Below are 23,164 nucleotides of genomic sequence, written 5' to 3'. Positions count from 1 at the left end.
GTCATACCTGGAAATACAGTCCACACTTCAAACGAAAAAATACAAATTTCGCCCAGTACAAAAAAAAATGTTGTATTCTTGTTCATTCCACCTCCACCACCAGAAAATATGCACTGATCAGCCCGAACATTATGACCAGCGAACTACTATGGATATAAACCCGTCCACGCGATAGCGGCCTCACTTGGCGAGGAATGACTGCTATTCAGACACAGGCACGGTACATCTTGCCGGCCGGTGTGGCCGTGCGGTTGTAGGCGCATCAGTCTGGAACCGCGTGACCGCTACGGTCGCAGGTTCGAATCCTGCCTCGGGCATGGATGTGTGTGATGTCCTTAGGTTAGTTAGGTTTAAGTAGTTCTAAGTTCTAGGGGACTGATGACCGCATGTGTCAAGTCCCATAGTGCTCAGAGCCATTTGAACCATTTTTTGGTACATCTTGTATCAGTGAATGTGCTATCCTTGTATGGAATGGGGAAAGCTCGCAATCTGAGTTTGACCAAGGACAAATTGTGATGGCCCGGAGGCTCGCCATGAACATTTCGGAAACTGCTGAGTTTTCGGGTATTCGGGGAATGCTGTGGTGAGTGTCTTCAACACGTGGCGAAACCAAGATGATACCAGGACCAGTCGTCGTTGGATTTGGTCACCCCTCACTATAGACGTCGGACGTCGTAGGCTGGTCAGACTAGTAAAACAGGACAGCGGGCGAACTGTGGCGGAACTAACGTCAGACTTCAACGCTGGGCAGAGTACAAGTGTGTCTGAACAGACAGTGCACCGAACACTCCTAATGATGGGCCTCCGCAGCCGGCGACCCGTGCACACCGCGACATCGGCAACTACGACTGAAATGGGCATGTAACCATCGGAACTGGACGTTGGCGCAGTGGCATAGCATTACATGGTCTGATGAATCCAGATATTTTCTTCAACATGCCGATGGGCGGGCGCGAATCCGTCGTCTTCCGGGCAATAGCTCCTTGACAACTGTACTGAGGAACGAGACAAGCTGGCGGCGTCTCCATTATGCTCAGGGGAATATTCACGTGGGCATCCAGGAGTTCGGTGGCGCTCGTTCAAGGGGCTATGCCGTCCGAGGAGTATCAAAATGGTTCAAATGTCTGTAAGCACTATGGGACTTAACATCTGACGTCATCAGTCCCCTAGACTTAGAAATACTTAAACCTAACTAACCTAAGGACATCACACACGTCCATGCCCGAGGAAGGATTCGATTCAAAAATGGTTCAAATGGCTCTGAGCACTATGGGACTTAACTTCTGAGGTCATCAGTCCCCTAGAACTTAGAACTACTTAAACCTAACTAACCTAAGGACATCACACACATCCATGCCCGAGGCAGGATTCGAACCTGCGACCGTAGCAGTCGCGCGGTTCGGGACTGAAGTGCCTAGAACCCCTAGACCACCGCGGCCGGCAGGAAGGATTCGAACCTGCGACCGTAGCAGCAGCACGGTTCCGGACTGTAGCGCCTAGAACCGCTCGGCCACAGCGGCCGGCTCAAGGAGTATCGTACATCGGTTGCAGACCACGTACACCCCTTCATGACGATCATGTTTCTCGACGACAGTGGCAGTTTCCAACAAGATAATGCGTCATGTCACAAGGCCAGGAGTGTGATGCATGGTTCGAGGAACACACTGGCGAGTTCCAATTGATGTGTTGGCCCCCACTTCGCCAGATCTGGACCCGGTCGAACACATCTCGGATGTGACAGAACGTGGCGTCAGAGTTCATCGTCCCCCTCCTCAGAATTTACGGGAATTAGGTGACCTGTATACGCAGATCTCCCTCCAGTGACCTACCAAGGCCTCACTGCTTCCATGCCTCGACACGTCGCCGCTGTTGTCCGAGCCAAAAGTGGACATATCCCCTATTAGGTAGGTGGTCAAAATGTTCTGGCTGATCAAGGTGTGTGCTACGTCGAACGATCACTGGACACATAGCAACGTCATTGTTATATCTCTGCGACAAAAAAACTCGCTATTTCTGCATTCATTTGGTCATAACAACTTGCGTTTACGGGCTAACAGTGGGTTGTGTAGCTTATCATTCATTTCTATGATATGTTTTAATAATTAAACAAAATTTAGAGATTGCACTTCATTCTCGTGTCACTTTATGTGGTACTGTCGTTACAGACTCGTTAAGGCCTAGAGTGGTGTATATGTCGAAGTAATCATTAAACGTTATCTGAATAGGTATTAAATATTAAAGTAAATTTACAGCAGTCTAAGAAAAAGTTTTGTGCATATAAATGAATGTATAAACAAAAGACTATTCACTGCTGACCGATTAGTCGTTATATTGGCATACAGGGTGGTCCATTGATCGTGACCGGGCCAAATATCTCACGAAATAAGCGTCAAACGAAAAAACTACAAAGAACGAAACTTGTCTAGCGTGAAGGGAGAAACCAGATGGCGCTATAGTTGGCCCCCAGATGGCGCTGCCATAGGTCAAACGGATATCAACTGCGTTTTTTTAAAATAGAAACCCCCATTTCTTATTACATATTCATGTAGTACGTAAAAAAATATGAATGTTTTAGTTAGACCACTTTTTTCGCTTTGTGATAGATGGCGCTGTAACAGGCACAAACATATGGCTCACCATTTTAGACGAACAATTGATAACAGGTAGGTTTTTTAAATTAAAATACAGAACTTAGGTACGTTTGAACATTTTATTTCGGTTGTTCCAATGTGATACATGTAACTTTGTCAACTTATCATTTCTGAGAATGCATGCTGTTACAGCGTGATTGCCTGTAAATACCACATTAATGCAATAAATGCTCAAAATGATGTTCGTCAACCTCAATGCGTTTGGCAATACATGTAGCGACATTCCTCTCAACAGCGAGTAGTTCGCCTTCCGTAATGTTCGCACATGCATTGACAATGCGCTGACGCATGTTGTCAGGCGTTGTCGGTGGATCACGATAGCAAATATCCTTCAAATTTCCCCACAGAAAGAAATCCGGGGACGTCAGATCCGGTGAACGTGCTTCGACGACCAATCCACCTGTCATGCAATATGCTATTCAATACCGCTTCAACCGCATGAGAGCTATGTGCCGGACGTCCATCATGTTAGAAGTACAGTCTGTCATGCAGTTAAACATCTTGTAGTAACATTCGTAGAACATTACGTAGGAAATCAGCATACATTGCGCCATTTAGATTGCCATCGATAAAATGGGGGCCAATTATCCTTGCTCCCATAATGCCGCACCATACATTAACCCGCCAAGGTCGCTGATGTTCCACTTGTCGCAGCCATCGTGGATTTATGATGCCCAATAGTGCATATTATGCCGGTTTACGTTACCGCTGTTGGTGAATGACGCTTCGTCGCCAAATAGAACGCGTGCAGAAAATCTGTTATCGTCCCATAATTTCTCTTGTGCCCAGTGGCAGAACTGTACACGACGTTCAAAGTCGTCGCCATGCAATTCCTGGTGCGTAGAAATACGGTACGGGTGCAATCGATGTTGATGTAACATTCGCAACACCGACGTTTTTGAGGTTCCCGATTCTCGCGCGATTCGTCTGCTACTGATGTGCAGATTAACCGCGACAGCAGCTAAAACACCTACTTCGATATCATCATTTGTTGCAGGTCGTGGTTGACTTTTCGCATGTGGCTGAACACTTCCTGTTTCCTTAAATAACGGAACTATCCGGCGAACGGTCCGGACACTTGGATGATGTCGTCCAGGATACAGAGCAGCGTACATAGCACACGCCCGTTGGGCATTTTGATCACAACAGCCATACATCAACACGATATCAACCTTTTCCGCATTTGGTAAACGGTCCATTTTAACACGGGTAATGTATCACGAAGCAAATATCGCCCGCACTGGCGGAATGTTACGTGATACCACGTACTTATACGTTTGTGACTATTACAGCGCCATCTATCAAAAAGCGAAAACAGTGGTCCAACTAAAACATTCATATTTCTTTACGTACTACACGAATATGTAATAAAAATGGGGGGTTCCTATTTAAAAAAGCGCAGTTGCTGTCCGTTTGACCCATGGCAGCGCCATCTAGTGGGCCAACCATAGCGCCATCTGGTTTCCCCCTTCAAGCTAGACGAGTTTCGTGCTTTGTAGTTTTTTCGTTTGATGCTTATTTCATGAGATATTTGGCCCGCTCACTATCAATGGACCACCCTGTATAACTTGCTTCTGTCATTTATGGAGGTCGGACATTTTGTGACGTTTCAACTTGCGCTTGAGAACGCCTACAAAGCCGAAATCATGAGTGAGTGAAATAAATGAATAGTAATTTAGAGTTTAATAGCGGAAATTTCTATTAGAACGGTTGCGTACGTAGTGGGTTATACGTGAGTCCGCGGATCTACTTGTGAACTCGTGTACCCGCTCTCCTTTCTGAGCCAGTCGATTCCACTTGTACCCGACAACAGACTCAGGTGACGAGTGCACTGCGGCCGAGATTCACGCGTCAAGTCTTTGGGCACACGGAGATGGTTAGGTCTGAGATGACGTCACATGAGTCGCTGGCGAATTCAAAGCGAATATAGGGATCTCATTTCTGATCCTTTGCTGTAATGTGGTTTGCGGAGTACAGATGTATATCTCTGACCAGCTGGCCGAGGTGTGTTGCTGCACACAGTCGAATACACTCATACATCTGCAAATCGTTTGTTGCGTGACACCTGTTCAAGAAATAAATGTATGTATAAACAAAATAATATTCACTGCTGAACGATTAGTCATTGTATTGGTATGTTAGCTTCTGTCATTTAGGGAGGTCGGACATGCTATTTCAAAAGCCGGCAGTGTTGTAAAGTATTTTATTACATGATGTTACCCTCTATCACAGTCCGTCCACTTTTTGGTTCTATTTGAGTCGTTTGCATCACACCATAGCATTTTTACGTTGTATGACCAATGCAAGATTTCACTGTAACACACGTGACCATTAGAGGATTTAATATATGTAAGTTTTCCCGTATATCCATTTAGTTTCAATTTTTAATCTGTCAATCAAATAACAAACGGTTGTTTTATATTTGTATTTTCACAATGTTTCCACCTAGTGTGGCCGAGCGAGGTAGAGCAGAGGTTAGCTCCCTGGACTCGTATGCGGGAGGACGACGGTTCAGACCGCCGTCCGGCCACCCAAGGTTTTCCATGATTGTCTTACACTGTTTAAGGTAAATGCCAGGATGGTCCTTTTGAAAAGTGCACGATGGGTTTCCTTGCTCATCCCTCCCTAATGCGAGCTTGTGTGTCTGTAAAGGCCTCGTTGCCATCTTCATTCCTATTTGCTACGTATTTCATACGTTCGATAATGGCAACAAAGCCGAAACTTTGCAGTAGTAAGGAATACAAAAGAAAATCTGATTTTGTCCGTTATAAATGGTTTTGAAAAGAAAATTGTGACTGGTAGTAGAAAAATTATTTACAAGCAAACCTGCAAAATAAAATGATATTTTAATACGATATGCGACAACCAGTGCGGAAGGTTACTATCATTTAGAAAAAAGCACAGAATTGGTGGCGGAAAATGAGTTCACCGACTGGTTAGAATGTTTGCTGTATATTTAACAGAGTACCAGGAAATAGTGATACTGCTGACGGAAATCTGGCAGGACGTATTTTCAAAGTGAAAAATTATAACCAGATCGGTGGTGGTGGTGTTATTGGGAAAAGTCAGTCACTTCACTACGTCAGTCGAAGAGAGATTCTTGTACACGCCCCCATGAAGAAAACAAAAAACAAAAAAAACTAACTTCTCACAAGAAGCTTTCCGTGAACGGTATGTGTAAATGTATCATTAGAGAGCAGTTTCTGCTACACTACAGAGAAAATGAGGGGACTCCAACTCTGAAAATTTAACAGTTTTTTTTAGCACACGATTAGATTTCAAGGTTAGGAATAACACAATTAGAAAAATTATTCTCTCTCTATCAGATTCCGTTGTAAAAAGAGCTATGTTCAGCTAGTAATTGTGTCTCAAAAACAAAATATAACATATGACAAAAACAACTAACCAACGAAGGTGAAAGAACAGGTGTTTTGTTTACACGAGACATAAATTCATACGCTCCACACCGTAAATAAATGCTGGAAAAGAGAGAGTGTACAAAGAGCATTGTGCAGCAAAACTGAAAATCAGCATTTGTCTCTCACTACGCCGGTTAGTGCTAGGACTTAGACTGTAACTCTCGCTTATCGCTTCTTTCATTTGTGGCAGTGCATTTCAATGTGAATAATGCCGAAATGCGCCGTGGTTCGAAGTCATCTTTAAACTGCACGTCCTCGTGTAACTATATGGGTAAGGCAGTTCGAAGGTCGGAGAAAGGTAAAGGCGTAAAACTTCCAACAGGACCATGCCTATTTAAGTACCAAATTTTGATCCGATCACAACTTAACGTTGTCTGAATACACAGCATTAAACAGTGCGACTGTAGTGTCTGGCCTGTTGCACACTGTATCATTTGATCGCCAAATATGGCAGCGCGGAGAATCAGTACATTAGCAGCTCGAATTCAAGTAATCTATACATTCAAAGACGAGATGCTAAGAAAATGTGGGCGCCCTATAGTGTGCTTGAGAATACGAACTACATTGATACAAAGACGAAAGCTGACATAATTTATTTATCGCAAGTAGAAACAAAAATTTCAAATCGCATTTCATTACGTTACAAGACGCCGATCATTTAAAGAGCAAATTAGCTCTCTTGTAAAAACAGTCTTAATGTCTGTATTCGTCTACAAACGTTGTAAATTCTTATATATCAGTATTATTTCTTATTATATGTGCTTGGAAAACATTGTTTCAAGACACCACGGCGGCACTATCGACTTATCGAAAAATATCTATACTAGCGAATGCAGAAGTCAGTTGGCACGGAAAATGTGTAGGAGAATGTATAATTTGTAGTACTCCGATTTTACTGAAGTTACAAGATTTGTGAAATTCATGCTTTTCCAAAGCAAATTGCATTAGATAAACCTATATAAATAGTTTGGTGGACTGGTTTGCAAAATCACATTATTCTGAATGTAAATGCAGTGTGCATTAAATATACACGCCTTTGAGAAGTTACGTTATGTGTCCGCTGAGAGGTGGAATAAATTTTGTTGCCACGGTTTGGCGGAACTCAGATGTTTATCGATAGCTTACCTTATATGACTGGAGTCGCTGCTCCGTGTTATTGGTGCATTTCCCCGTTTTCTTAAGGTACTGCTGACTGGGGACTGAGTCATCCACGTTCCTCGCTAGTCACCTGTCTCAGACTGGTGCTAAGCAACGGCGTGACCCGCTGCACGGAGCACTTTATTGTTGAGATGTGCGTCACGTCGTCCTAAGAGAATATGCGGGAAATAATGTCAGAATTAAGAAAACGATCCGTGCGATAATATCTGGTGCATAATTATTCTGGGATGACGGGCCCAATCCTCCCGAGGACGATATGCCACTGTAAAGAAGGAAAAATAAGAAAAAAGAGCAAAAATTAAAGCGAAAAATGGAGTAATTTGTAAAATCGATCAGTCAAGACATGTAAAAAAAAATGAAACATTGTTTGAAAATACACTCCTGGAAATTGAAATAAGAACACCGTGAATTCATTGTCCCAGGAAGGGGAAACTTTATTGACACATTCCTGGGGTCAGATACATCACATGATCACACTGACAGAACCACAGGCACATAGACAGAGGCAACAGACCATGCACAATGTCGACACTAGTACAGTGTATATCCACCTTTCGCAGCAATGCAGGCTGCTATTCTCCCATGGAGACGATCGTAGAGATGCTGGATGTAGTCCTGTGGAACGGCTTGCCATGCCATTTCCACCTGGCGCCTCAGTTGGACCAGCGTTCGTGCTGGACGTGCAGACCGCGTGAGACGACGCTTCATCCAGTCCCAAACATGCTCAATGGGGGACAGATCCGGAGATCTTGCTGGCCAGGGTAGTTGACTTACACCTTCTAGAGCACGTTGGGTGGCACGGGATACATGCGGACGTGCATTGTCCTGTTGGAACAGCAAGTTCCCTTGCCGGTCTAGGAATGGTAGAACGATGGGTTCGACGACGGTTTGGATGTACCGTGCACTATTCAGCGTCCCCTCGACGATCACCAGTGGTGTACGGCCATTGTAGGAGATCGCTCCCCACACCATGATGCCGGGTGTTGGCCCTGTGTGCCTCGGTCGTATGCAGGCCTGATTGTGGCGCTCACCTGCACGGCGCCAAACACGCATACGACCGTCATTGGCACCAAGGCAGAAGCGACTCTCATCGCTGAAGACGACACGTCTCCATTCGTCCCTCCATTCACGCCTGTCGCGACACCACTGGAGGCGGGCTGCACGATGTTGGGGCGTGAGCGGAAGACGGCCTAACGGTGTGCGGGACCGTAGCCCAGCTTCATGGAGACGGTTGCGAATGGTCCTCGCCGATACCCCAGGAGCAACAGTGTCCCTAATTTGCTGGGAAGTGGCGGTGCGGTCCCCTACGGCACTGCGTAGGATCCTACGGTCTTGGCGTGCATCCGTGCGTCGCTGCGGTCCGGTCCCAGGTCGACGGGCACGTGCACCTTCCGCCGACCACTGGCGACAACATCGATGTACTGTGGAGACCTCACGCCCCACGTGTTGAGCAATTCGGCGGTACGTCCACCCGGCCTCCCGCATGCCCACTATACGCCCTCGCTCAAAGTCCGTCAACTGCACATACGGTTCACGTCCACGCTGTTGCGGCATGCTACCAGTGTTAAAGACTGCGATGGAGCTCCGTATGCCACGGCAAACTGGCTGACACTGACGGCGGCGGTGCACAAATGCTGCGCAGCTAGCGCCATTCGACGGCCAACACCGCGGTTCCTGGTGTGTCCGCTGTGTCGTGCGTGTGATCATTGCTTGTACAGCCCTCTCGCAGTGTCCGGAGCAAGTATGGTGGGTCTGACACACCGGTGTCAATGTGTTCTTTTTTCCATTTCCAGGAGTGTAGTTCTGACCTAAAGGCGTGTGAATCATTTACCTCCCTAATCCAGTTGAAAGACCAACCTGCATTTGGATTCCAACATCAGTTAACTGAATATAAAGAACGAAAGGGACTAAGTGTTAGCAAGGGTATGACAGTGGATCCGTCAGTAATTATGTGCAAGAAATAAGTCACAACTTAAATATAGTCATTGAAGAGCTGTAGAGGGTAAGCGGCTAGTCAAAAAACAGTTCTGGATTTGGGAACAGCTGAGAAAACCTACAAATAATTTGGTCTCTGCATGCTACAGTGGTACGTTTTTTAAAATTTGTTCTGTGAGCACTTCCACAGTAATACTAAAGACTCCATATTCAAAGCGTTGCGCTGGCAGATAAGAAACAAGCACTTTAAGATAGATTCGCTGACGTTGTTTTGTCTCCGGCAAACATAATTGATAAGAGTAAGAAAGGTAACGAATGAAATATAGTAACAGATCTTAAAAATATAATCTTACCCTTTTGAGATTCAGTATATGGCACTTGAAAGAATTAGTACACTAACTAAGATCTTGAAGTCTGAGACACTGAAAGTTGGAGCTGCATTTTTGTTCTTAGGATGGCCGCTGTGAAGGGGAAAAAAACGTGGGAAGATTGGGCATAACGTCGCGTCGATGACGATCTTATCAGAAGAGACAGACCGCAAACATGGGTAGGGGAAGAATATCGGCATTTGTCTCATGAGGTTTCGAGATGAGGGTGGGGATGGAAATCGTGGGAGACTTCAATCTCGATGAACAGACTTCTTCCAGCATGCGTGTCCAGTGTCTTCCCACTGCGACGTTTCCGCTAGCTTGCTTTGAGAAACAGGATCACGCGCAGACTACTTGACGAAATTTTCAACATCTGTGAAACATGGGAAAACTGACTGTACATTGCCTAAAAAAATAAATTAAATCAGTAATGAAGCAATTCGACGAGCTGTGAGTGGGAAGAGGCTGACAGAGCCCATAACTAGACTTACAGTAACACTTTTTCTATCCAGTAATTAACAACATTTGTTCGCAACTAAAGACTTGCTTTTAAGGAAAGATTTATATTACAGATCAGTGGTTACCAACCTTCCCGAGATCATTACCTCTGAGGGCAATAAGATATTAGCTAGTAACCCCTTCCGTCTCTCTCCAAACAACGTCAACGTTTACATCTTACTAAATACTTTTATTTTTTGAAATGACGGCAGACAAATGACATTCAGTTCTTATAGGTGTTTCATTAAACCACAAACTAATGACTGAATGAGACGTTTAGTACTGTTTATTTTTAAAACCTTCCTTTTTTAGAACCATGAAGCAACTCTCAGTCCATCGCTTTTTTTGCAAGCCGGAGTTAGTCTCAGGAACTACCGTAAAGATTTTGACACGGCCTCGGAATCCTCGAGACCGATATCTTGTCAGTATTTATATCGATATCTGGCAAAAATCTTGGAATTCTCCGTTTGCGGGATGGATGAACTATCTATATGCATAAGTAAATTTGTACAGAATGCTCACTGCGCGACTCCTGCTCACACTTCGTCGGGACTGGAAAACTTTAAAAAACTTTATTTTTAAAACCTTCCTTTTTTAGAACCATGTATATGAAAAGCGTGTCCAAACTGAAGAAGATCTCATGGCAAGAATTATAGCTGCCTGCGGCACTGTTCAGACGACACCGAGGACATTAGAACGCGTGCAACAGAACTTCGTGCTACGATACAAAAGTGCCTCCACAGACGCTGGCAGATGCAATTTTATTGTAAATGCAGCAGCTTCTGAAACTTGTGCAAGATGGAATTCGGTATTACTGTAGCGTAGATTTATGATTTTCGGCGCCGTTAGAAGTCCGTCAATAGGGCAAGTTACCGAGGGTACTGCAAAATACTCATCAGGAGCTCTGTACGTCATGATCAGCGTTATAAAGTTGGGGCCGTTAACTTGAGCGCTGCCCGAAGATAAGGCGAAACTTGAGTAGATTTTCGTTTATACCTTGCGACTCGGTCGTTTCCGGACTGGGGTCCGTTACCGAAAATTGATACATTCACTCTTCTTTATCACCCATGGAAGTTTGAAACTCCAGTATGGAATCACCCCCTGTATGTCTAGAGGCAGCGTAACGTGCGGCGCACAAATTATATGCTACTGGCCAATAAAATTGGTACACCACGAAGACGACGTGCTACAGACGCGAAATTTAACCGACAGGAAGAAGATGCTGTGATATACAAATGATTAGCTTAGCAGAGCATTCACACAAGGTTGGCGCCGGTGGCGACACCTGCAACGTGCTGACATGAGGAAAGTTTCCAACCGATTTCTCACACACAAACAGCAGTTGACCGGCGTTGCCTGGTGAAACGTTGTTGTGATGCCTCATGTAAGGAGGAGAAATGCGTACCACCACGTTACCGACTTCGATAAAGGGCGGATTGTAGCCTATCGCGATTGCAGTTTATCGTATCGCGACGTTGTTGCTCGCGTTGGTCGAGATCCAATGACTATTAGCAGAATATGGAATCGGTGGGTTCAGGAGGGCAATACGGAACGCCGTGCTGGATCCCAACGGCCTCGTATCACTAGCAGTCGAGATGAAAGGCATCTTATTCGCATGGCTGTAACGGATAGTGCAGTCACGTCTCGATCCGTGAGTCAACAGATGGGGACGTTTGCAAGACAACAAACATCTGCACGAAGAGTTCGACGACGTTTGCAGCAGCATGGACTATCGGCTCGGAGACCATGGCTGTGGTTACCCTTGACGCTGCATCACAAACAGGAGCGCCTGTGATGGTGTACTCAACGACGAACCTGGGTGCACGAATGGCAAAACGTCATTTTTTCGGATGAATCCAGGTTCTGTTTACAGCATCATGATGGTCGCATCCGTGTTTGACGACATCGCGGTGAACGCACATTGGAAGCGTGTATTCGTCATCGCCATACTGGCGTATCACCCGGCGTGATGGTATGGGGTGCCATTGGTTACACGTCTCGGTCACCTCTTGTTCGCATTGACGGCACTTTGAACAGTGGACGTTACATTTCAAATGTGTTACGACCCGTGGCTCTACCCTTCATTCGATCCCTGCGAAACCCTACATTTCAGGAGGATAATGCACGACCGCATGTTGCAGGTCCTATACGTGCCTTTCTGGATACAGAAAATGTTCGACTGCTGCCCTGGCCAGCACATTCTCCAGATCTCTCACCAATTGAAAACGTCTGGTCAATGGTGGCCGAGCACATGCGTCACAATGCGTCACAATGCGCCAATCACTACTCTTGATGAACTGTGGTATCGTGTTGAAGCTGCATGGGCAGCTGTACCTGTACACGCCATCCAAGCTCTGTTTGACTCAATGCCTAGGCGTTATTACGGCCAGAGGTGGTTGTTCTGGGTACTGATTTCTCAGGATCTATGCGCCCAAATTGCGTGAAAATGTAATCACATTCCAGTCTAGTCCAATGAATACCCGTTTATCATCTGCATTTCTTCTTGGTGCAGCAATTTTAATTGACAGTAGCGTAGTTCCACGCTGGCGTTTATGCAGAAACAAAAGCGGGATACCGAGTACTGGAGCAGATTTGTGTGTGATTCTGGATTTCCCTGTATATTCACAGGGGTTGGACAAAAACATTGAAACTCCACGAGAATGTTAGCCAAGCCTGCACGTTGAGCTTTAGTATTTGGCCGCGAGCAGCACATGTGAGGTGGCCTCAATACGTTGCAAGTTTAAGTCGTTGTCAGAGCTGTGAGTGCATTAAGCCGAGCTAACTGAATCCGAACGTGGGCAAATGTTTGGTTCTCATATCGCTTCCATAACCAAGGGAGGCGATGTGTTTGGTGTTTCAAGAGGTACAGTATCGAATATTTATATCGCTTATAGGTGGGAAAAAAGTCATCCGCTATGTCACAATGCGGAAGAAAGTGTGTGTTGAGTGGTCGTGATACGCGGTGATTCAAGATGGTTGTGATGCAAAATAAGAGTACGTACGGCAGCTGCAAAAATCTCTACGGAACCGACTGTCACACTCGCGAATATCAGCACCAACACATTGCGAAGGGAGCTCGATAAGCAGCGAATTACAGGCTCAGCCGGAATTCCAAAACCATTCATCAGTGATGCAAATGCCCGTAACAGGATTAGGTGGTGCCGATGCCATAAAACCTGGACTGTGGAGTAATCGAAGAAAGTCATTTGGTTTGATAAGGCTTCTTCACACTGTACCATCTTCTGGCTGAGTTTGCGTCCCAAGAGTGAAACATGTTGGATGTTCGGTGATGATTTGTGCATCCATATTACGGTATGACTTGGACCCCATAGCTAGTCTTCAAGACCGTATCGTTGGCAAGGATTGTAAGCTCATTTTGACTGATCATGTCCATCCCACGGCACAATTTTCGTTCTCCAATTATTATGATGCTGTGTTCCAAGACGGCAGGGACATAGCTCACATCGTCCAGGACTGGTTTTGTGACTAAGAAGGTCAACTGTCGAATCTCCCTTGGCCGCTATAAACACCAGAGCTCAATATTATTGAGCCTTTGCGCTCTGCGTTAGAGAGAAACATACGTAGTCACTGTCCACCTCCATCATCGTTACCAGAACACGGCACTATTTTACGAGTAGACTGTTATAATACTACTTTGAAAACCGTAGAGGACCTGTATTTATCTATTCTGACACGACTTCATGCTATCTGGAATGCCAACGGGATTCCTGCACCATATTAGGCGTGATAACGTGTTGCGTCTTTAGTGGTACCATATTTTTGTCCAATTCCCGTATATTACTGTTTTAAAGTTCGAAGTACCTGTGATTTCGTAAAATACGTTATAGTTAATATTGTGTGTAGAAACTGTGCTGTGATACAAATCGAAAAAGTTGGCGAAACCGAGAGTATGCCTCTGATGCAACAATCGATTTAACTTTCTGTTTCATTTCAAACTTACCGTATTGTTTCTGCAAGATAAATGGTTCTTGAAATCTTCCGTGCAGACAACCAGTCATCGTCGAAAGAGCTTGAATACGTATGTGACGTATTGATACAGCTCGATAAAGACATGCCTTTAGCAGACGGGGTGAGTAATCATTTCGTAATGCACTCTCTAATCATGTAATTTTCGTTTTCGTTTCGTCCTTTCTCTTTCTGTTGAGACACGCTCGCTTTCATAAAAGGCAGTAGAACAGCACTCGAATGTTCTCATAACTAAGTAGCAGCCAGAGCCGCCTCATTTTGTCGTTATCGACGCACATTTTTGTGTTCGAACTGACTATGCGAGTAGGTTTAAGGGTCCCTGAACGAACCTGCTACACGCTTGACGCCTATGAAAGAGGTGTTGCGCGCTTCGAGGCGGATACCTTCTCGTCATACATTGACAGACTAAACTGTCAATTACGTTAATATACCTTCCTTGATGCAAGTATTCCAAAGATCAGTGCTCAATTGTATGGCTGATACACAGAAGGTCTTTTTCAATTAATTACAACATTGTGTCTCGATTGGACGCCGCAGCTGCGGTTCGGTTCGTTTTTAAAAATGTATCATGAATATACGACATGACTCGATCTGAGCTTAGAGTTCGCAAGAATTACGTGCCCGCAAGCTGCAGCAATGCAAATACGACCATCATACACGACATAAAAAAACCTTTTTTTAAATTGTGTGCAAATAATTTAAAGCTTAAATATGCCTATCAAGTACATGGAAAATACAGAGCGGCCACGCATACGAAATATTCAAATGCCTCCTCGTATATTTTCGGACATTTCTGGTTGACTCCGAAAAACAATTCAGATTTCATTTAACATGCAAACTGACAAGTCTACTGCATTCAATGTGTTATAACAATCGTCTACTAGGGAATTGTCATTTTTCAGTGATGAGCCCCGCATCGAACTGAGTCCATATGACCAGCGAAGATGTGTCTCGAGACACCGTGGTAACGGTGGGACACCAACCTGACTGTAGTCGGCCATACGGTCCGACAACCAGGGGTGATAAACTGGGGTGCCATTTCATTCCATAGGATGACCTCTTTGGTTGGAATCCGCAGCACCCTTACAGCACGTTACGTTACGTTGGCGCTATTCTACGCCCTGTTTTGTTGCCCTTCGTGGCAAGCCATCCTGGAGTTACATTTCAGCAAGATAACGGCTGCCCACATACGATGAGAGTTTCTACTGCTTGTCTTTGTGCTTGCCAAATCCGACCTTGGCCAGCATGATCGCCGGATCTCTCACCAACTGAGAACGTTTGCAGCTTGATGGACAGAGCCCTACATTAAGCTCGGGGTTTTGTCGATCAAACGCGCCAGTTGAACACAATTTGGCACGATATCTCTCATGAGGACATCCAACAACTCTATCATTTCAAAGCCAAATAACTGCTTCCAAAAGGGTCAGAGGTGGACCAATGCGTTACTGACTTGTTCAATTTGTGAAGCTATTTATCTTGAATAAGTCATTCAATTTTTCTGAAATTTTAATCATTTCTTTGTCTGCACATGCATATCATGCTTATCGATTTCCGTCCCATTCGGATAATTCCTTCGTGGTGCGTCGGCTTTTTCTAATTTTTTGTTTTTGTCTTAGAGTGTATTTTAATTTCACCTATATCAACAATTAAGTTGTTCTTACTGGCCCCAATCTCTATCAAGCAATTAAATCTTTTTTTGCAAAACTAGAACTGAAGCTGGTCAATTTGTTGCCCCCATTTGTTCAGTTCTTACTCTTGGTGTGGCTATGAAAATACATATTGTGTAATTTCTAAGGAGACTTATTTTGGCTCCGCGCCAACATTTGACGAAAATCATCCCACGTTTCTGTTTATTTTTTACGCAAAACTAGAAAAGGCACGCGCGGTGTGACCAGAAATGTTGCACCAGGTGAGTGCCGAGGCCTGGCAGGGTGAAACTCAGGAAATAAGAGATGATTGTTCGTGATAAACCAGCAAGAGACTGGTTAGCAGGGTCAAGCAGAAGTCTTTGTAACACTCTCGTTTCGAAAATCTGAGACAGAGCATCTGCAAGTCTGGATAGTAACAGAAGAATGACACTAATGAGCAAAATATGGTAACTAAAACGGAATAACGCTGGAAGAAACAACTAGGGGAGCGTGATAAACACATTTTTGTAATTATCCAAGCAAGTCGCTCAGTGGCAACAGACACTTGGATTGATGGAACTAAACATCCAAACTGACGGTCAGAACAAGATAGGTCCAAAGGCGAGGTTAACTAGACATTGGTAGAAACTTGGGAAGAGCTCTCCACTTTTAAACATCCGTTATGGACGTTACTTAGGCACTATTGATGGAGATACTCTGAACAACTCAACTGAAAATCACACCACTCCGTCTTTCTGCTAATGGTACAGCAACCTCACGAGATGATCAAGAAAGAATGTGCAGTCTCGGTTGCAAAATGGTTTTTCATTTATTTAATTTGTGAGGTGTTTCATTCTCACAGGAGCATCAACTGACATCTGGGAGAAAAACAAGTTTCCTCAGTCCAAATTTATAAACCAGGAATCAGCTATAAAGCTACATTGTTAGTTAAGTAAAGCAACTGGGAAACCGCGACCTGAGTTATGATAAGCTTTTACCCAGTGAGTTTGTCTCTTTTCACAACTCGGATCGTGGTTTCCAGTTGCTTTACGTAACTGACAATGTTGCCTTATAGCCGATCCCTGGCTCATCAATTTGTACTGAGGAAACTAGTTTTTCTCCCAAAAGTCTGATGATGCTTCTGTGAGAATGCAAAGCGTTGCAAATTAAATAAAAGAAAAACCGTTTTGCAACCAAGACTGTCTATTCTTTCTTGAATAACAAATGTTGCTACTATACTGAGCCTACACGCTCGCTGAAGATAATTACCGCTGCCTCATGGAAACAGCGTCAGAGGAAGTGAACGAGTTCACCTTCCATGTTCTCACTGAATGTCTCGATGCCGCAGATAACTGATGGTACTCGCCCATGCCATACTGAGAATTTCAAGTAACATAGAAAATTTAATTAAATGTTAATTCGTTTTAAAAAATAATTTCCTTAGAATGCTACTAAATTACGTGTACCTTGAAATATTAGATACTAGCAAACCTGGTAATTGTAACAAAAATGTGAACATTTGTTTATTTGGCAGTCCCAAATACGCACAATCAAGGTAACAGTAAAAACTGGTTGTGATATATAGTGTATTCGAATTCCTTGCTACTGCCACGACTGATTACATTTTGCTGTATATTCGATTGCTGCTGTTACACTCAAACTTATATTTTAATTATTAAATTAACTTGTAATGGGGTTCAACGTGTCACATTGTTGTCGTGAGAGTACGTTACAATATCTTCATCTGGGAGGGAACAAATTATAACTGACATTCCACAGGGGTCAACGACGGGACTTTTCCTAATCTTGATGCATATAAACTAGCTTGTAATGGTGATCAGCATCAAAAATTATAGTGATCGTAGCTTAAAATGTCATCATCCGAGATGAAACAAATTATAACTGATATTCCACAGGGCTCGACAACGGAATTGCTCCTATTCTTGCTGCGCATAAATGACATTTCATCTCACACGGGAAAAATAGAATGACTGCTCTGTGATAATGATGATGCAGTGAACATAATAAAGCCCAATAGAGGTGTAACAGTCGGGGGACCAACAAATGAAAGTTCCAGAAAAATCATCGATCGTTTCTCAATAAAAGGCCTATCAGCTAACTTTAAAAACGCACAATTCATTCATTGCTATACAAGGCAGGAAATAGCACTGTCAGTAACAACAGAACGTAAGGGAAAGGAAATTAGTAAAACAGTTCGTTGAAAATTTTAGATAGGCATACTGGTCAGAAGTTGAAATAAAAAATAACGTATTACAGATTTATTATTTTCAAACAACTGGGTCCAACATTTTCTCTTCGTTTAATTGCTGATTTTAACATTGAAAGTATCAGAATGATGGCTTACTTTGTATACATCCCTTCATTAATGCCATTTGTAATAATTGTAAGTGGTACACTTCTACACATAGACACGGAGAATTCATTGCACAGAAAAATGCTATAAGGATACTATTTTCAAACTGTGACTGGTACTTCACAATAAACTTCAGGAGAGAGTAAGTGTATTGTGGAGCTTTTTATAGTGTGCCCATTTTTTAAAATAGTTGCTTACGTGGTGGCGATAGATTATCTGGTGACCATAATCGATCGCCACGTGAGTAACTATGGTGAAAAATAGGCCCACTGTCAACAACCTCACAATACACTTACTCTCTCCTGAATTTTATTGTGAAGTACCAGTCACAATTTGAAAATAATTGTAATATTCATAAGGTAACCCTAGTTATAAAAATGAACCTCCTGTACACATCGTAACACTACTTTTACACAGATTTTATTTTACCACGTCCTTGGTGAATTGAATACCCTGGCGAAAATAAAAGTCTTAAAAAAATACATTGAAACCAGTTGTGCTGCTGCTCCGTCTATGAACTTTTGTATAAATCATATTTTTATGTGATTTTTCTGTATTTATCACATTTTATTATAGATTAAAATTATAGGTAAATATCCAAATACCAGCTAAGTTGCCACTGCAAGACAGTATATTATTCGTAAACTCACTGATATGCTCCATATCACAGTGACTTGTTGCAAATACACCGGTGTCCATAATTAAAGCAACAAAAGGAAATTTTGAAAGGTTCCGTTTATTTTGCCACAAAACAGTATAAACAGATGATAATAAAGAAGAAACAATATAAAAAAATACAGAACGTAAACAACAGCAGCATGCATAACGGTGGACAAAAATGTTCTTCGTTTATTTCCAACGTAATGGATTTGCACACACATTCCGACAACTGTTTAATGTGGTCAGTATGGGGGATGACCACCTCTGGCAGCAACACAGGCCTGACAATAACGGGGCACGCTGCGAATGATGTAATCAGTCTCATGTTCAGCAGTAACGCCCATTCTTTCTGCAGAACTGCTCGCAGTCTTGGAGAGTGGTTTGTGGATGCTGACGTGATGCATTCCGCCCCCCTATAGCATCCGTGACATGTTCTATGGGACTCAAATCGGGAGAGCGACCAGGCCACTCCATGTGCGCAGTATCTTCCGTTTCCAAGAAAACGTCATCACCCTTTCTCTATGAGTTCGAGCATTATCGTCCATCAATACGACGTCTGGGCCCACAGCACCTCGCAACAACCGCAAATGAGGTCCCAAGATCTCGCCACGATAGCTGACGGCAGTTAAACGTTGCCGATTTGCCTGTACAATTTCATGAAGAGCGTTTCGAGTGGTAAACATAATCCCCGCCCACACCATTACGGATCCTCCTCTATCTCCGTCTCTTCTTTCGGCCCCAAAATTGTGTTCCAAGTGCCCTCCAGATGCAAATCCATCGAGAATCACTTTCCAGATTAAATCGGGACTCATCTGTAAAAACAGCAGTGGCCCCACTGTTCGACCGTCCTCTTGGCATGTTGACGACTCCAATCTAGACATTCCCTTCTGTGAAGACGCGTCAGAGGTAGACATACAGCATGTCTCTGACATTAAAGGCCACTCTGCCGACGCCCTCTGCACCGAGCTCACACGCCAGTTGCCGTGCAGTACTAAAGTGGTACTGCCGTGCCCTTACAGGCAAATAACGGTCCTCTCTTCTGGACCCACACGTGGTCGGCCCCGCCCTGGCCTTCGGGATGCAGTTTCGGTCTCCATAAACTGTCGCCACGTCCGTGAAACAACAGAACAATTCACATTAAGCCATCGGGCCAAATCAGTTTGGTGCTGTCCTGCTTGCTTGCTTTCTATGGCCCTCCACGGCAGAGAGTGTGGTAGGCATCTTCTCTGTGCCATACTACACCGTCTGTGACTGTGTACGCACCGATTGTGGATGTGGGGCTACCCAGCAAACACTCCCTCGCTTCATAGGTGCCCTGACGTCATCATTGGCATGGCTGTCCGTTGACCTGAATGCCATCTTCCGTGCAGAACACAATCATACGGACATCTGGTTGACAGTTTGTATGATTATATCGTGAATTACATACAGTACGTGGAAAAAGCGATTTACTTCTGGGTACCAGTGTATGAAACACAGAACAAGCAAATAAATAAGTACCTAACCTGGTGGAACCAACTAAAATATAATTCGTTCTTTCGGACATTCTAACATTTTGTAATTCGAACATTAGAGCGTTCATTCGTTCGAAAAATTGAAAATATGTTCGTCTTTTCGAACATTCATTTGTTCTAACGATCCTTCATTCGCTTAAACAGTTTTTAACGTTTGCTCGTTTGAACATTTGCTCATTTAATTGTCAATCAAATCTCCATTTGTTCCAGCTTTCAGGCGTTTATCCATTCAAACATTCGAGTTTCAACCGTGACAACTTTCCTTCACTCGTATATTCTGATGATTGTTCATTCAAATTTTCCGTCATTAGATGGACATTCACATGCCCCTTCGTTCAAACATTAGAATCATAGTTCTTTATTTTGAACATTCTGTCAACTATTCCAATGTTCCATTGTCCATTCGCTCTATTGACGTTTTGTTTCTTTGACCATATGAATGATCGTTTGTTCCAGTCTTCAAGTGTTCGTTCGTTCGAAAATTGGAATAGTCTTCGTTCGTTCGAAAATTTGAACTTTCAGCCATTCCAAAATTCCTCCGTTTGTTCCCAAATTCAATGAAATTAACATCTGTATGTTTTATTGGTCTGTTATTTAAACATTCGTTAATTTCAAGTTCTAACTTTCCTATGTCCGTTCGAACGCTTATTGGTTCCTTCGGACGTTCGTCATTTCTTTAAAAGTTTTTTCTTTCGTTTTAACGTTCTAAATTTCTTTCATTCGATCGTACATTAATACTTTTAAATGTCCCTTTCAATATTAAACATTAAATACGTAAGACACTGTTTCAGCCTATAAAATACACACTAAGGCCCACTACGGGGGAGTTATCTGAGTGGAGCGGTAATAGGTAGATATAATATACAGGATAGCACAGACATAAGTAGCTTGTGCAATTTAAAGGAAATGCAGCGAAATTACAGAAACGATGTGCTTAAGTGGACTTATCGTTTGCTTAAAACGAAAAATACAGTGGAAAAATATATTTATAGAAGATGTTGAAAGTAACTCCCCCCAATATCAATATCAATACACAGCTGTGCACGTCTGAGCGTATTCGGATATATCCAGCGTAAAGTTCGGATAAAGGTGATGGCAACTTCACGGCTGTTATTGTCTTTCAGTTCTTGTCTTGCGCGTAGATCTGTATTGTGTGTGGATTTGTTCCATAGGCTTGCTCTTAGAATGCCCCCACAGGAAAAAAAATCACGTGTTATCAGATCCGGCGAATGAGGTGGCTATAAATGTTTGCTGGCAGTTCGTTCCTCAGTGAAGACACGATGGACTCAGTCCAGGAATACCTTAGATGTTGCTGGAAGAAGCAGTGTTGTCTTTCATATTCAGTGTGTTGGGCACACAATTTATCAAAAATATCCAAATATGCAACGATGTTGAGGGGAGCGTCAAAAAATATCGGTCGAATGATGCGCGTTCCTGTTACACCGCACCAAACGCCGATTTTTTCATCATGGAGTGGTTTGCTGACACACAATGTTAGAGTTCTCCGTCGCCCTGTACTTCGTGTTCTGTGAAATCACATGACCGGAAAGATAAACCATGCTTCATCACTCATGATGTAATAGAAAGGATCTAACAAACCTTCGTTGATATTCCAGAAGCAACTATCAGTAATTTACACGTTTTTGACTGTCCTCTTCCCGTAATTGCTCCACAACCGTCACATGATATAGCTTCAAATTAAAACTTTTTCAATAACTGTTGGTAACTCCTCCTTCTACTTGCATGCGCCTGTTGGGCCAGTTTACGTGTAGACTTTTTGGGCTCTGAATAATTCTGCGGCGAATGTCTGCAATAACTTCTGATGTGCGACCTGAAGGAAATCTTTGTCATTATACGTTTCGCAAAGATTCGTAGGTGCATCAATTTTTACATAGACTCAGTATTGCTCCCTTTGCTGGTAGTCGTCTATTCGAATACTTGACCCCGAAAATTTCACGAGTTTCCTTAATCGAACCTATTTTCACATATTCTTCCTCAATTTCAGATCCTTCTCCTATCGAGAAAGTTACTTCGTAGACCGCATAGAGAAGCACCTAACTTCAAGATAAAATAAACGGAAATGCTGATAGAAGAATCTCAACACTCGATTACTGCATAACGCTGCCCATTGTTGTAGCAGTTACTGTATTTGATAAGTCGAATAATTACATTCGCATTGAAAGGGGAAGCAGGTTACTTTTAACTGAACCACCTTATATATACACAAACAAATATATGATAAGAGTTTCAGACAGACTGAATGTTTTATTCAAGAGCAAGAGCTTCACAAAAAATGCCTCTGAGCAGTATGGGACTTAACTGCTGAGGTCATCAGTCCCCTAGAACTTAGAACTACTTAAACCTAACCAACCTAAGGACGACACACACATCCATACCCAAGGCAGGATTCGAACCTGTGACCGTAGCGGTCGCGCGGTTCCAGACTGTAGCGCCTAGAACCGCTCGGCCACCCCGGTCGGCAAGAGCTTCACAAACTGAGCAACTGAATAACACGTTGGTCGACATCGGACCCTAATGTAAGCAGTTATTCGGCTTGGTATTGATTGATAGGGTTGTTGTATGTCCTCCTGAGGGATATTGTGCTAAATTCTGTCCAATTAGCGCGTTGGCTCTTCAAAATCCCGAGCTAGTTGGAGGGCCCTGCTGATAATGCTCCAAACGTGTTCAACTGGGGAGAGATCCGGCGACCTCGATGGTCAAGGTAGGGCTTAGCAAGCACTAGGACGAGCAGTAGAAACTCTTGCCATGTGCGGAGGAGCATTATGTTACTGAATGTAAGCCCAGCATGGTTTTCCATGAAGGGTAAATTAAACGGGGCGTAGAACAACGTCAATGAACAGCTGTGCTGTAAGATGCCACGAATGACAACCAGAGGGATCCTACTATGAAAAGAAAGGGCACCCCAGACCATCACTTTTGGCTGTCGGGTCGCATGGTGGGCAACAAATTCA

At 43.6% G+C, this 23,164-nt stretch overlaps 1 protein-coding gene across 1 annotated transcript in view; it reads left to right on the top strand.

Annotated features, from left to right (window-relative positions):
- Nucleotides 1–23,164, top strand: part of LOC126481388 (uncharacterized) — a 397,340-nt gene that overhangs the window by 341,229 nt on the left and 32,947 nt on the right. The gene's annotated exons all lie outside the window — the stretch shown is intronic.

Source organism: Schistocerca serialis, chromosome 5 (genome assembly GCF_023864345.2).
Source record: "Schistocerca serialis cubense isolate TAMUIC-IGC-003099 chromosome 5, iqSchSeri2.2, whole genome shotgun sequence".
Lineage (NCBI taxonomy): Eukaryota > Metazoa > Arthropoda > Insecta > Orthoptera > Acrididae > Schistocerca > Schistocerca serialis.
The sequence above is the reverse complement of the archived record's forward strand: the minus strand, read 5'-3'. Positions and strand labels throughout refer to the sequence as shown.